At 37.8% G+C, this 12,554-nt stretch overlaps 2 protein-coding genes across 4 annotated transcripts in view; one reads left to right on the top strand and one right to left on the bottom strand.

Moving 5' to 3' along the window:
- LOC128227426 (fibrillin-2-like) overlaps positions 1-12,554 on the bottom strand; it is a 58,670-nt gene that overhangs the window by 31,836 nt on the left and 14,280 nt on the right. The window lies entirely within an intron of this gene.
- The window catches only part of LOC128227427 (atrial natriuretic peptide-converting enzyme-like), a 55,427-nt gene continuing 52,111 nt past the window's right edge, over positions 9,239-12,554 (top strand). Inside the window, exon 1 of the mRNA XM_052937956.1 lies at positions 9,239-9,815. The gene's annotated coding sequence lies outside the window, so the exon portion shown is untranslated. The remainder of the gene's footprint in view (positions 9,816-12,554) is intronic.

Genomic DNA, 12,554 nt, shown 5'->3' with positions numbered 1-12,554 from the left:
TGTTTGATTGAGACTGTTCATTGCCTGCAATGGTAGATGCAACACTGTCAACACCCCTAGCACTGGCTTACAGCAGCCTATGTTTGATTGAGACTGTTTATTGACCGCAATGGTAGGTGCAACACTGTCAACACCCCTAGCACTGGCTTACAGCAGCCTATGTTTGATTGAGACTGTATATTGACAGCAATGGTAGGTGCAACACTGTCAACACCCCTAGCACTAGCTTACAGCAGCCTATGTTTGATTGAGACTGTTCATTGACCGCAATGGTAGGTGCAACACTGTCAACACCCCTAGCACCGGCTTACAGCAGCCTATGTTTGATTGAGACTTATATTGACCGCAATGGTAGATGCAACACTGTCAACACCCCTAGCACCGGCTTACAGCAGCCTATGTTTGATTGAGAAAGTTCATTGACCGAAATGGTAGATGCAACACTGTCAACACCCCTAGCACCGGCTTACAGCAGCCTATGATTGATTGAGACAGTTTATTGACTGCAATGGTAGATGCAACACTGTCAACACCCCTAGCACCGGCTTACAGCAGCCTATGTTTGATTGAGACAGTTTATTGACCGCAATGGTAGGTGCAACACTGTCAACACCCCTCTCACTGGCTTACAGCAGCCTATGTTTGATTGAGACTGTTCATTGACCGCAATGGTAGATGCAACACTGTCAACACCCCTAGCACCGGCTTACAGCAGCCTATGTTTGATTGAGACAGTTCATTGACCGCAACACTGTCAACACCCTTAGTACTGGCTTGCAGCAGCCTATGTTTGATTGAGTCTGTACATTGACAACAATGGTAGGTGCAACACTGTCAACACCCCTAGCACCGGCTTACAGCAGCCTATGTTTGATTGAGACTGTTCATTGCATGCAATGGTAGATGCAACACTGTCAACACCCCTAGCACTGGCTTACAGCAGCCTATGTTTGATTGAGACTGTTTATTGACCGCAATGGTAGGTGCAACACTGTCAACACCCCTAGCACTGGCTTACAGCAGCCTATGTTTGATTGAGACTGTATATTGACAGCAATGGTAGGTGCAACACTGTCAACACCCCTAGCACTAGCTTACAGCAGCCTATGTTTGATTGAGACTGTTCATTGACCGCAATGGTAGGTGCAACACTGTCAACACCCTTAGCACCGGCTTACAGCAGCCTATGTTTGATTGAGACTTATATTGACCGCAATGGTAGATGCAACACTGTCAACACCCCTAGCACTGGCTTACAGCAGCCTATGTTTGATTGAGACTGTTCATTGACCGCAATGGTAGGTGCAAAACAGTCAACACCCCTCTCACTGGCTTACAGCAGCCTATGTTTGATTGAGAGTGTGCATTGACAATAATGATAGGTGCAACACTGTCAACACCCCTAGCACTGGCTTACAACAGCCTATGTTCGATTAAGACTTATATTGACCGCAATGGTAGCTACAACACAGTCAACACCCCTAGCACCGGCTTACAGCAGCCTATGTTTGATTGAGACTGTTCATTGACCGCAATGGTAGGTGCAACACTGTCAACACCCCTCTCACTGGCTTACAGCAGCCTATGTTTGATTGAGACTGTCCATTGACTGCAATGATAGGTGCAACACTGTCAACACCACTTTCACTGGCTTACAGCAGCCTATGTTTGATTGAGACTGTTCATTGACCGCAATGGTAGGTGCAACACTGTCAACACCCCTAGCACTGGCTTACAGCAGCCTATGTTTGATTGAGACTGTTCATTGACAGCAATGGTAGGTGCAACACTGTCAACACCCCTAGCACCGGCTTACAGCAGCCTATGTTTGATTGAGACTGTTCATTGACAGCAATGGTAGGTGCAACACTGTCAACACCCCTCTCACTGGCTTACAGCAGCCTATGTTTGATTGAGACTGTTCATTGACCGCAATGGTAGATGCAAAACAGTCAACACCCCTCTCACTGGCTTACAGCAGCCTATGTTTGACTGAGACAGTTCATTGACCGCAATGGTAGGTGCAAAACAGTCAGCACCCCTAGCACTAGCTTACAGCAGCCTATGTTTGATTGAGACTGTTCATTGACCGCAGTGGTAGGTGCAAAACAGTCAACACCCCTCTCACTGGCTTACAGCAGCCTATGTTTGACTGAGACTGTTCATTGACCGCAATGGTAGGTGCAACACAGTCAACACCCCTAGCACCGGCTTACAGCAGCCTATGTTTGATTGAGACTGTTCATTGACAGCAATGGTAGGTGCAACACTGTCAACACCCCTCTCACTGGCTAACAGCAGCCTATGTTTGATTGAGTCTGTACATTGACAGCAATGGTAGGTGCAACACTGTCAACACCCCTAGCACTAGCTTACAGCAGCCTATGTTTGATTGAGACAGTTTATTGGCAGAATCGGTAGGTGCAACACTGCCAACATCCTTAGAAGCAGTACTTTTAAGGCCATCAGAAATCCGAAATACTGGTACATAAGAACTATACACTGCTGAAAAAGTACGGAGAGCCGCTCTACAGCCACTATACTAGGCAGAGATCATAATCAAGGGCATTGCCTTCTTTGACATTATATGGAATCTAACATAGGGAGTGAAAAAGTTGCTGTTCATAATCTTATGTTTTGCAAAACTATGTGGGCGTCATTATGATGTCAACGCAATATTAACTCATCTACAAAAAAAGAATATCCTATTTTTCTTTTTTTGTCTGTACAAAATTCATCACCAAAAGTAATGAAATGTTTTCTTGGCTGTGTTTGTGGCTGGGATGGAGAGAAAACCTGCAAGGTTATTCAGTTCGTTGCGTCTTTCAGAATGCATGTTTGTTCCGAGTGGTTTGGGTAACCCTACAAGGGTCAGCCCACGCGCCTTTGTGCCCTGCCCTCCCGTTGATTCTGCGGTGAGCACAGGTAAATCTATTTCAAATTCACCATAACTTATCTATCAAATGCGTTAATAGCTTAAAGATTACTGTAATAAAAATTAACGAAATTCTTCGTCTGTGTTTTTACATAAAACGATAATGCACAGTTTAGCCACAATATAGTTGTTGTTTCGCAAAGTAGCTCAATTAAATCAAATAATTAAAAATCATACATGAATATTTTTTTCAAACTGGTATAATACGATTAGTAAAGCATTCATTTAGCATATAAACTGACGAGTTTTGATTTTACTTTACTATTATAGCAATGCCGACGTTAACAATAAACCTATAACACTATGCTTAATGCAAATACATCAAATACCTGAATGTTTTCTTGTAATTGAAAATATGTAAACATTTAAATGAAAAAAATAATTAATTTCTGTATTTTTTTGGACAGAAGTTGTGGTCGGTAGTGGTATGAACATCAAGTGCGTGATACATTTAAATGATAACATACAGCATTCCTCATGCGTCTCAACGCACCGTGAAATTACTGACGTCTGCTGCACATGATAACACAATGCTCAATGTGCAGACAGAACGGAAATGCATTACCACCAATTAAAGATATACAATCTTGATTGCACGAATAAGAGTCATTGATTAAATAACAATAATACAATTGAAACTACAGGGACAAGCCCAGTAACCGAGACTTTAACGGGGTCCCAGTTTAAAGGCATACAGACACATATTGACAGGCGCATAACGTACAATTTAAACAACTCCATTTACCCATTTATTCATTTATGTATGTGACAAGAATTTAACCATTTTCATAACACTGGCAATTTTATATTTACGAAATACACTGTCATACAATTGTAATGTAAGAAATCAAATCTACATATGTATGCATATCACTCGTTTGCCTTTTTGATATTTATCATATGATATTACCTCATTTATCCACGTTTGTATTGTAATTAGTGAATTAAAGGAAACTTGACAACCCAGACAAACAACCCAGACAAACATCCCAGACAAACAACCCAGACAAACAACCCAGACAAACATCCCAGACAAACAACCCAGACAAACAACCCAGACAAACAACCCAGACAAACAACCCAGACAAACATCCCAGACAAACAACCCAGACAAACAACCCAGACAAACATCCCAGACAAACAACCCAGACAAACAACCCAGACAAACATCCCAGACAAACATCCCAGACAAACAACCCAGACAAACAACCCAGACAAACAACAGACAAACAACCCAGACAAACAACCCAGACAAACAACCCAGACAAACAACCCAGACAAACAACCCAGACAAACATCCCAGACAAACAACCCAGACAAACAACACTTGCATCAATAGATGTTGAGAGGCGCATAACGTACAATTCAGTAAACAACCCAGAAAAAACAACCCAGACAAACATCCCAGAAAAACACTTGCATCAATAAATGTAGGTGTCACAAAACATGCAATGCAGGTAACTGAATTCTGGGAGAGCGAATACCAAAATATCTGTTCTGATCCCACTGAATCGTGAATATATCTATTTATTTACCCTGTTTTGATTTACTTTTATTCAAGGTAAGTATTCGTTTTAAGTTTCTTACCGTGTAAATATATATATTGTTATCACAGTACTTGACTTCGTGTTGTGTGTATATCATTTGGTTGTTGTAGTATTGTGTTCAGTGTAACTATAATCACCTATAACTGATACTTTGAATAACTTTACATATAATTATTATTTCATCATGGGATGTATATTTGAGTCATTGATGGGACTATAAAGATGCACTCTCACAGATTGAACGTTTTTACAACTTTTTTATTGTGTGTCTTGGAACGAGCAAATTTATGCGAAAATGCATGTTAACCAGTCATATAAGACTGTTGACAAAAAATTAGATCGCAGATTTTTATATTTAAGTTAAAAAATTGATGTTTTATGCATTTTTCTTAAACCGTTAGTAACGCTTTTAGCCATAAAACATTAATTTTCTAACAGAAATATGACAATCCGCGATCTAATCTTTTGTCAGCAGTCTTTTATCACTGGTTTGCAGATATTTACAGGAAAAAATGCTCATTTCAAGGCAAAATATAAAAAATTGGAAAAAAGGTAAATCTGTGAGAGTGCAGCTATAATCAAGCCCTGGACTACTAAGTGCTACGCAGTGATAGTGGGCGTTTACTGCGTTTTATGCAATGCACTTTATACCATTTAAACAAATGTAATGTTTCATTATTTATCGAATTCATTGATCAAGTTTGTTGCGCTCATGTTGACGTACAATTAAATGATGTAATTACTGGTTAAACCAAAGTCCTAACGCAGTGAACGTAAGAAGATTTTTTTTAATTACTGATTATTTTTACTAGTTTATATAATTACCAGAATGTCTTAAAATTTGAAGAAAAAAGCCATATTGTACATTTAAGCGGCAAAACGGTACGAGGCACAGTGAAGGATACTACAGTATACCTACGCCTTTGATTACCGAATATTTCTTCAGTTTTGCCATGGGTATCGCCCGGTTTCAACTTGATATGAGGCTTTCCTTTGTATATGAAGCTCTACTAGTTGTAAAGAAAACGGGTTTTTTGTTTCACACTCTCGTGTGAACTGACGAAGGTCACTGGGAATCGCCAGAATGATAGACCTAATTTCATCATAATAGAGGGAATTCCACAGGCGATTGCATCTGTCTTAATCCAACCTTGTCAAAATACCTGTTTCCTACCAAGATGATTGACATAGCAATAAATTAAGTCTCAGGTTTTGCAGACATTTTGAATGAAAGCCTCTCCAGGAACGCTGGTGTTACATCGTCTGCCACAATCAAAGTCGCAGCATGACATAGGTGTCATAAATTACAGGCTAACAGAATAAACTGATGGTTTAAGAAATTTCACAATTATAACATTTTTCGCATATTTGAAATAGTTTACATCTCGTTAGCGGTCAAATGTACGTATAGTTTGATGTTCAGTCATGTGATTCAGCGTTTCTTGCTGCGTCATTTCTGATTTTAGTATAAGTTCGAATAGTCATTGCTCTAAAAATAAGTTTTCTCCTATTTATAACAGGATATAGTTAAAAAACCTGCCCTTATTTAGTCTTCAACTGATTCTTACTTACAGTAACAAATCGTTTACTTCAGTAGAAACAATGCCACTTAACATAACATAATATATATATTCAATTTTACTATCTAAGTAAAGCAGAAATAATGGTACTCTTGAAAAAAATCTGAAATTATGTGTTTTATACGCTGGCAAATAAGTCAGAACTAGAAATGCAAAAACATTAACAAAACATTGTAACAGTTATAGGCGATTTGGAACTCAATCAAATAGCATGTTTTACCAATGGCAATGCATTTCTTGTTCTGCTGTTTGTGTCAGGGTTTATAACATATGTTTTTTTTGTCTTTTCCAAGAGTAAACCATGAAGGCCCCGATTCGCTCACCTTACCTTACACCACTATATGACTGTGTCTAGTGTTACTGGACCACGAAGCACTAAATATTAAAGGACATCAACAAACAAGACATAGACATGACATTGCAGTTATACAAAACACCAGTGCAGTAGTGTGCCCATCTACTTATCAAACAAACCCATATAAGACGGGTATTACATAGGACCTGTCCTTCAGCTTTAGAGCTTTAAAACACCGTTGACGATGCCGACGAAGAAATCACTGACTACGGGGTGTGGATGGGGTTTGGGTGGGGTTGAGGGTCGCATTGCACTCTTCCGTCTGGTTACTGTTTAAAACATCACTGGTGAAGTATTGAAAACGAATATATGATGTCCTTCTTATTGTGATAAATGGCACATGATCAAGTTTACTTTATGTTTTCATGATAAGATAGGGACATTTAAAATGAGCATGTTAAGGTGTGTGAAGTTTTCTCCATTTTGACATTAACCAATTGGAATGTCAAACATTGGAACAAATTACATTTTTGGTAGATCAAAATACTAATACATTCTATAAACTGAAGTTATTGTGTCCATCAAAGTTATAAGATAACATCAAAATAACTGGCAATTAGGGAAAATAAAGTTTAGAGCCGAATACTATGAAATTAATGATCCGGATAGTGGGGAAGAGAGATGGTGCAATATTGACATAAATAACACCTTATTAGAAAATGAAAGTCATTGAAAGAAAGAATTTCAATATTGAAAAAAGTTAACTTGTATTGTGTCAGTAAGTGGTATACACCCTTTAATCTCAAACGAAGTAGAACTCAAGATCAACCATAAATAGTACGTGTATTGGGAACTTTCATTCCAGAGGAGAGATCAATCCGAGCACAAAAAGCAAAGACAAGCGATAGTCTAAGAGCGTTACCCTCGGGTGCGGAAAGTCCTGGGTTCAATTTTCGCGACCGTGTCATACCGAAAGACATTTAAAACATAGCACTAGTAGCCCCCCCCCCCCCCCCTTGCCTGGCACTCGGCATATTTGGGATTAATGTTTGGACAGTTGAAGGGTTTCGCGCGGAAAAGCTAGTTTATACACAGAGAATTCCTTTCTTAGGGACCGTTCCAAGGATGTAACCTCATAATGTATTAATATCGCTGCCATGGTGCATGTGCGGTATGTATGTTGTTTGTTTGTGCTGTATCTCTAGTTAAGGATGCTATGGCCTATCATATTGTCTATCAACATGACTGTGGTTTAATTGGGTTGGTCCTTGTATTTTTCAGTGTATCATGAAACAGCATTCTCGGTTTTATCGAGACTGTTTATTAACAGAAGTGGTACGTGCACCAACGTTGGCGTCCTCTAGGACCGGCTTACAGCAGTCTCGGTTAGATTGGACTGTCCATTCACAGCAGTGGTACGCCCAACAACGTGAACGTCCATCTAGCACCGGCTTACACCAGAATCAGTTAGATTGAGACTGTCCGTAGCCACTAATGGTGAGTGCACCAAACGTAGGCGTCCTCTAGACCGGCTTACAGCAGTCTCGGTTAGATTGAGACTGTCCATTCACAGCAGTGGTACGCGCAACAACGTCAACCTCCTCTATGGCGGGCTTACAGCAGTCTCCGTTAGATTGAGACTGTCCGTAGCCACTAATGGTGGGTCCAACAACGTCAACGTCCTCTAGACCGGCTTACAGCAGTCTCCGTTAGATTGAGACTGTCCATTCACACAGTGGTACGCGCAACAACGTCAACGTCCACTAGGACCGGCTTACAGCAGTCTCCGTTAGATTGAGACTGCCCATTCACAGCAGTGGTATCCGATACAACGTGAACGTCCTCTAGGACCGGCTTACAGCAGTCTCCGTTAGATTGAGACTGTCCATTCACAGCCGCGAGTTTTACGTGAATCGCTGTCAACGTCCTTTATGGCCGGCTTAAACGGTATCCTTTTTTTAATAATTCACTAAATAAAATTAAATGATCTTGATGGACAGAAACATTCTTAACAACACTTTAGACGAACCGCTTTCAATTATACTTCTGACTAAATTTATAATCGCATTTATTCGCTCGACGTTCTTAAACGTACGCTGTTTCTAAGTACCATCATGTGGTTTACATTCAGGCACTTTCTTGCATTTCTTAAGTAGGAAGCATGGTTTCTGCAGTGGGAAAACGACATCGTCCATAACAAATAATATTTGCGCACTAGTCATGTCCTTACCATTCACAAATGACGATGGTCTCCATTAGAGATTGGGTACAGTACAAAGCTTAGAAAAAAGGACAAGTTGACTGCAAAGTCGTTGTCAGCCGATTTAAAAAAAATATTTTGTTGTTGTCATTTTACGTTTTACTTGTGTTCTGTCCAACACAATCTACAGTGATTTAACACGTGTTAGTTACCTGGAAATATTCTTGAACATTCAAAGTAATACTGTTCTGTGTTAATCACTGTTGGCATCATAGGGGTCTACCACATTATGAGCTGTATTTTATTTCTCGAATCGTATTGGAGGAGTTCCATACAGTCATCTGTTCAGCACCCACTATTTGTTCAGCTGTACCTCTTAGTTTTATGTCAGTATTTTAACCGTAAGCCGACACCAATATGAAAGAAGGCGTGCTGAAATCATTTATAATTAACCGACATAGCATTACCCAACTTGAGCGCCCTGATGAAAGGTTAAACCTTGATTTGTCTTGATTTGTTTGGCCAAGTGAATTACAAGTAACGTGCTTGATTGTACGATAGTAAATCCGAGCCAATGAAGTGAAGTCATGTGAGGATTGTTTCACGCTCGCTTGGGTTCTATGCTCATATAAATTTCCGCGACGAACTATCGTCACAAAACACCCCTTTCTAATACGAATATATTCGTTCATGTGTTTGTATGGTTTTCACAGAGAAGGAGATGCACCCTCCTACCTTAAGAGTAGAGTAAACATTTACAGCGTAACGCGGCTGCGGGTTAAGGCATTTCAGCAATTTTACATATCAAATTTATTTCAAATGCTAATTTGGTGGGTTTTGCGCGATACACTCTTTGTGTCAAATTGTGTACCGTGATAATTAGAGGAATGTGAGGAACGCTGGCGATTGAACCGAAATTCTATTAATATTCGTTTTGTTGATTCAGAATGATGAACTCATAGTGACTAAATAAGGAAGTCGACATGCAGAGACATTAGGTATAAAATAATTATAGTTCACGCGAAAAGTGTTAATCGTTTTGTGAAACTCAATACAAACTATTATATATATGACAGGATATACAGGACGATTACAAATTAAAGTATACGTTACCGGTGACGGGTTTCATAAACTTTCTCTGTGGAAATATAAATACATATTTACTGTGTGACACTTAACGTTGGTGTTTAAGACGTTTATTAAAACGGATGAAAGAATTATCATAGGAAAAGATACCACTTCTGATTACAAAATAAAGGTAAGACTTTCATTATTGTTTCATTAACTAACTTTGTACAGTATTTATTTGTCAGTACTGACTTGGTCAAATATTTATTTGTCTGTATCCTTCCTATCGAAGCTCATTGATGACGATATTCTATCATTGTTGTGTGTTTTTTTTTGCTGACGAAACGAAACGTCAATGGAAACATAAATACAAAGCAAAAGTACACTATTTACATTCATAATAAGAAAACTAATTAACCCACCTCGATGACAATATGAGGATAATGATTTTTATTTTTGTCAAACTACTGGGGTCGTTTCTGCGCATGAAATATGTGGTATCAAAGTGAAATTTTAAGGAAGTTGTTTAACTAGCCAAATCGTCTTCATAGCACACGCAAATAAATGTCGGAACTATGTTACATTCTCTGGCAAGGTTTTGCAAATATAAAACTAACGTTGAAAACACTATATAAAATGTATGCGTTTGGTAAACATACACCTTTCTCCTATTTAATGTCAACAAGTCATATATATATATATATATGTGTGTCTGTGTGTGTGTGTGCGTGCGTGCGTGCGTGCGTGCGTGCGTGTGTGTGCTAAATAATGTTGATGTCTATTCGTGTTGCAAGTTTTCTACGAGGAGGAAGAACATGGAACAAAAGTAAATCGTCTATGAAAATAGTTAAGTAATAGAATCCTTAATTAACTTTACACATTTGTTGTCTTAGAATAGACTGTTAAATATAGTTCCAAAATAATTAAATATTTCCTCATGGAAACAACAGCTGTAAGAACAAAAAACACATTACCGTTATCTGCATTAGGCCAGGCGAAATGAATATTGAGTTTACTTCAGGTAATGTCAACTTTGTTAGTATCTTTATTAACCGCAATTGTGGCCGTCATGATTTTGAAAGAAGAAACCCGGTTTACGTCACTATGGGTTTGATACTTTTCCCAATAAAACATTCATATATTAATATTATCCAAACAATTTTTATATCAATGTATGAAGCTTTTCATAAAGTGTCGTAGTTCATCACAAGGACTTGGGACCAATCGCTTTAAAACTGTTATGCTCACCGTAAAGTTAAGTTTAATGCCAGCCATTATTCAAGATAAAATCCTTAACAACAATATGTAAGGGCACACGGCATTGTCAACGTAATTTATTACAGAACCGCAGACTTCAAATAAGATGTCAAGGGTTGTCCTTTGAATGGACTACGTTATCGTATTTCAAAACATCAGAATGATTCATTTCCAATTAAATACTACAAGATTAAGCAATATTGCCTTCTAAATGCATTTCGCTATCGCAAATCAGCAAAAAGCAACTTAAAACAAGAACCATATTGAACCACATATACCCTATGATTAAGCCTTAAAGCTGCACTCTCACAGATATACCATTTTTACAAAAAAAAAATGTTTGTCTTGGAGAGAGCAATTTTTTACGTAAATATTTGCAAACCAATGATATAAGATTGCTGACAAAAATCGGATCGTAGATTTTCATATTTCCGTTCGAAAATAATGTTTCATGGCGTAAACGGTTACTAACGGGTTAAGAAAAATGCATAAAACATCATTTTTTGAACCTTAATATAAAATTCTGCAATCTAAGATTTTGTCAGCAGTCAGAATAACTGGTTTCCATGGATTTTCGCAAAAATTGGCTCTTTTAATTGAAAATAAAAAAAGGTGTCAAAACGTTCAATCTGTGAGAGTGCACCTTTAAAGTACGCACACGGTTACAATTTAAGACATCAAAACTAATCAGATGAAACATTTTTCAAATGGCCTACTTAAAGAAGATATTTTGATTTATTTTATTTAAATGATGATTTCAAATCTTAAACGAACGTAGCGTGATATTAAAACAAACATTTTACCCAAATAATAAACCACATAATATGTCGCCCTAATAGCTATAGTGGTTAGTGCTACAGGTAAAGGCCACAAGACGTTTCCATTAACACTGAGACAAATAAACTGTTCGGAAGTATTTAGGCTGGATTAATATTATGTTGTTTTAATCATCGACAAGACTTTTGCATATCATTTATTATGATGCATTATTATTCTGGTGCATTATCTGTGTTAACGTAAATTAAAACACATGTCTTACAATTTTACCAAAATTTGAGTGCCAAAAATAACAAGCGAAAAATAAAATGAAAATGTTATATAGCATCATAACAATCTTTTTTAATTTAACATTACTAAATACGTTACCTTTAAAATATATAGGGTACAATAAAAACATGCATAACACATAAATAAAGTAGCTTAATAAGTTGCATTTTAATAGCATCGCCATTTTAAAGCATTGCCTTATAACTGGAATAAATTAAATGAATATTGTATTTTTTTATGTTAAAGCTGCACTCTCACAGATTGCACGTTTTGACAACTTGTTTATTTTTTATCTTGGAACGAGCCGATTTTTACAAAAGTGCACGAAAACCAGTTATATAAGACTGCTGACAAAAAATATATCGCAGACCTTTATATCTAAGATAAAAAATGATGTTTTATGCATTTTTCTTAAACCGTTCGTCCATAAAACATTAATTTTCGAACGGAATTAAATCTACGATCTGAGTTTTTGTCAGCAATCTTATATCATTGGTTTGCAGATACTTACGCAAAATTGTGCCCTTTCCAAGACAAAAAATAAAAAAGTTGTAAAAACGGTAAACCTGTGAGAGTGCAACTTTAAGCTGACTAACAAGGCGTCTTAGATATTCGGTACACTTTC

This window comes from Mya arenaria, chromosome 3, assembly GCF_026914265.1.
Source record: "Mya arenaria isolate MELC-2E11 chromosome 3, ASM2691426v1".
Taxonomy (NCBI): Eukaryota; Metazoa; Mollusca; class Bivalvia; order Myida; family Myidae; genus Mya; species Mya arenaria.
The sequence above is the reverse complement of the archived record's forward strand: the minus strand, read 5'-3'. Positions and strand labels throughout refer to the sequence as shown.